Here is a 4,490-nt window from a genome sequence, read left to right on the forward strand (position 1 = left end):
TAGGTGCTGTTCCCATTTAGAGCAGTATAACTGGGTAGTAATTTCATGGCCATTTATACACCTGACAACAGAATCTGGCCAATTATTTCCCAGATTCCCCTCAGCACACTGAGGATTGTACCATTTATACTCCATTATCCAGAGCTCACCCGCCTCTGGGTAACAGAGATATACAAGATCCTCAAAAGCAATTGGACCCAATTCTCCTGTCCCTCACCCTGGTGTAAACTGAAGTAAATCCATTGAGTTCCATTGCGCTGATTCTATTTTCTCTCACCCCAATGTAAACCAGGAGTAACTCCACTGGAGTCAGTGGGCTGTTCCCCTCCACTCCCCCCATTCCCTGTTAGGCCAATCTTCACAAGCTCCCAGGGTTTAACTCAAGGAAATTAAGGTGGTTCTCACAATAGGAGAGTTATTTGATCTAATCCTCTTGCTCTTGTCCCCCTCCGGCAGCCATCACACAATGTCCTGAGAAATAAAATGTCCAATCGAACCACCGTGACCAAGTTCCTTCTCCTGGGATTCTCTAACTTTCGGAAGTTGCAGATTTTTCACTTTGTGGTGTTTCTAGGCATCCCTGGCATGCCCTGATGGGGAAACTTCTTATCTTCATGGCCATAGCCTGTGATCACTACCTTTGCTCCCTCAGGTACTTCTTCCTAATGAATCTGGCTGTCCTAGACCTCGGCTCCATCTGTGTCCCCATCCCCAGATACATGGCCAATTCCCTCATGAACACCAGGTTGATTTCCTATGATGGATATGTTCCCCAGATCTTTTTCCTTCTCTTCTTGGAGCCAGCAGATTTTTGCCTTCTCGCCATCATGGCGTATGATGGATATGTTGCTATCTGCCAACCGCTGCTCTATGAGAGAGTGATGAACAGGGGAGCTTGTGTCCGAATGGCAGCCAGCGCCTGGATCAGTGGGGTTCTCTACTCTGCGCTACACACTGGGAACACATTTGCATTGACCTGTGGCAGCAACATGGTGGATCAGTTCTATGAAATCCCCCAGCTGCTCAAGCTAGCCTGTGCTGATTCCTATCTGAGCGAATTGGGGGTTCTTGCCTTTAGTTCGTGTTTAATCTTAGGCTGTTTTGTTTTTATCATTGTGACATACGTTCAATCTTCATCACAGTGCTGAGAATCCCCTCTGGGCAAGGCCAGCATAAAGCCTTCTCCACCTGCCTCCCTCACCTCACTGTAGTTTCCTTGGTTGTTTGCACTGGTGTCTTTGCCTACCTGAAACCCACCTCCACTCTACATCAGGTCTGGATCTCGTTGTGACTGTTCTCTATTCCGTATTGCCGGCAATCATGAATCCAATTATCTACAGCCTGAGGAACAAGGAGATAAAAGCTGCCCTGAGGTGACTGACTGGGTGGAGGTAATTCATCAAAAGTTAATTTTCTGCATTCCTCTAATAAAAGTTTGCTCAATTAGCATCTTCTTATTGATGTCAATTATTTCCAGGACCAAATAGTTTCCACAAAAACAGTTCTGATTCTGATCTCTGTTCCACTAGTGCAATTCATAGACTCATAGAATCATAGAAGATTAGGGTTTGAAGAGACCTCAGGAGGTCATCTAGTCCTACCCCCTGCTCAAAGCAGGACCAACACCAACTAAATCATCCCAGCCAAGGCTTTGTCAAGCATGGCCTTAAAAACCTCAAAGGATGGAGATTCCACCACCTCCCTAGGTAACGCATTCCAATTCTTCACCACTTTCCTAGTGAAATAGTATTTCCTGATATCCAACCTAGACCTCCCACACTTCAACTTGAGACAGTTGCTCCTTGTTCTGTCATCTGCCATCACTGAGAACAGCCAAGCTCCATCTTTTTTGGAACCCCCCTTCAGGGAGTTGAAGGCTGCTATCAAATCCCCCCTCACTTTTCTCTTCTGCAGACTAAATAATCCCAGTTCCCTCAGCCTCTCCTCATACATTATGTGCCCCAGCCCCCCAAATCATTTTCGTTGCCCTCCACTGGACTCTCTCCAATTTGTCCACATCCTTTCTGTAGTGGAGGACCCAAAATTGGACGTAGTACTCCACATGTGGCCTCACCAGTGCTGAATAGAGGGAAATAAGCATTTCCCTCTATCTGCTGGCAATGCTCCTTTTAATGCAGCCCAATATGCTGTTATCCTTCTTGGCAACAAGGGCACACTGTTGACTCATATGCATCCGATGAAGTGAGCTGTAGCTCACGAAAGCTTATGCTCAAATAAATTTGTTAGTCTCTAAGGTGCCACAAGTACTCCTTTTCTTTTTGACTCATATCCAGCTTCTCATCTACTGTAATCCCCAAGTCCTTTCCTGCAGAACTGCTGCCTAGCCACTCAGTCCCTAGTCTGTAGCAGTGCATGGGATTCTCCCGTCCTAAGTGCAGGACTCTTCACTTGTCCTTGTTGAACCTCATCAGATATCTTTTGGTCCAATCCTCTAATTTGTCTAGGTCCCTCTGTATCCTATCCTCCAGTGTATCTATCACTCATCCCAGTTTAGTGTCATCTGCAAACTTGCTGAGGGTGCAGTCAACACCATTCTCCAGATCATTAATAAAGATATTGAATAAAACCGGCCCCAGGACTGACCCCTGGGGCACTCCTCTTGATACTGGCTGCCAACTAGACATTGAGCCGTTGATCACTCCTCGTTGAGCCTGATGATCTAGCCAGCTTTCTATTCCCCTTATAGTCCATTCATCCAATCCATACTTCTTTAACTTGCTGGCAAGAATATTGTGGGAGACTGTATCAAAAGTTTGCTAAATCAAGTCCACCGCTTTCCCCATATCCACAGAACCAGTTATCTCATCAGAGAAGGCAATCAGGTTGGTGAGGCATGACTTGCCCTTGGTGAATCCATGTGGACTGTTCCTGATCACCTTCGTCTCCTCCAAGTGCTTCAAAATGGATTCCTTGAGGACCTGCTCCATGATTTTTTCAGGGACTGAGGTGAGGCTGACTGGTCTGTAGTTCCCCGGATTCTCCTTCTTCCCTTTTTTAAATATGGGCACTATATTTGCCTTTTTCCAATCATAGATTCATAGATTCATAGATACTAAGGTCAGAAGGGACCATTCTGATCATCTAGTCCAACCTCCTGCACAGCGCAGGCCACAGAACGTCACCCACCCACTCCTATGAAAAACCTCACCCATGTCTGAGCTATTGAAGTCCTTAAATCATGGTTCAAAACTTCAAGGAGAAGAGAAGCCTCCCTCAAGTCAACCATGCCCCATGCTACAGAGGAAGGCAAAAAAACCTCCAGGGCCTCTCCAATCTGCCCTGGCGGAAAATTCCTTCCCGACCCCAAATATGGCAATCAGCTAAACCCTGAGCACATGGGCAAGATTCACCAGCCAGATACCCAGGAAAGAATTTTCTATAGTAAATCAGATCCCATCCATCTAATATCCCATCTCAGGGGATTTGGCCTATTTACCCTGAATATTTAAAGATCAATTACTTACCAAAATCCCATTATCCCATCATACCATCTCCTCCATAAACTTATCGAGTAGAATCTTAAAACCAGATAGATCTTTTGCCCCCACTGCTTCCCTTGGAAGGTTATTCCAAAACTTCACTCCTCTGATGGTTAAAAACCTTCGTCTGATTTCAATTCTAAACTTCCTGGTGGCCAGTTTATCCCCATTTGTTCTTGTGTCCACATTGGTGCTGAGCTTAAATAATTCCTCTCCCTCTCCTATATTTATCCCTCTGATATATTTATAGAGAGCAATCATATCTCCCCTCAACCTTCTTTTAGTTAGGCTAAACAAGCCAAGCTCCTTAAGTCTCCTTTCATAAGACAAGTTTTCCATTCCTCGGATCATCCTAGTAGCCCTTCTCTGTACCTGCTCCAGTTTGAATCAATCATCCGGGATCTCCCCCGATTGCCATGAGTTTTCAAAGATAATGGGCAATGGCTCTGCAATCACATCAGCCAACTCCCTCAGCACCCTCGGATGCACTGCATCCAGCCCTATGGACTTGTGCATGTCCAGCTTTTCTAGATAGATAGATAGATAGATAGATAGATAGATAGATAGATAGATAGATGGGGATGTATGGAGATAGATCGATAGATAGATCGATAGATAGTTAGATAGCATGCATGGGGATAGATAGATGGATGATAGATTGGGGTGTATGGAGATAGATAGATTAGATAGATAGATAGACAAACATTTAAGGGGATGGGAAGGTAGATTTTGATCTTATTTATGCAGGTGTATTATTATTATACGTTATATTGACCTAAGATGAGTTTTCCTTAATACTTACCAGTGTAAATACCTCAATGTGCATAAACAGATTGCATGTTATGTTCTCATGGAAACAATAATGTCATCAGTTGGTTATATTTATAAAGAAACATGGAATGAGACAATGCTCATGGGAGAAAAACGGCCAACTTATTTTTTGGAGAATAGCCTTGATCTGATCATTTTCCACAGTGCAGCTTTGATCAC

The 4,490-nt window shown here is 44.4% G+C and overlaps 1 pseudogene; it reads left to right on the forward strand.

Moving 5' to 3' along the window:
- Nucleotides 1–483: 483 nt before the first annotated feature.
- LOC119841967 lies at nt 484–1,377 on the forward strand (annotated as a pseudogene).
- The last annotated feature ends 3,113 nt before the right edge of the window (nt 1,378–4,490 follow it).

The sequence above is a fragment of the Dermochelys coriacea genome, chromosome 13 (genome assembly GCF_009764565.3).
Source record: "Dermochelys coriacea isolate rDerCor1 chromosome 13, rDerCor1.pri.v4, whole genome shotgun sequence".
In the NCBI taxonomy this organism is placed as follows: Eukaryota; Metazoa; Chordata; order Testudines; family Dermochelyidae; genus Dermochelys; species Dermochelys coriacea.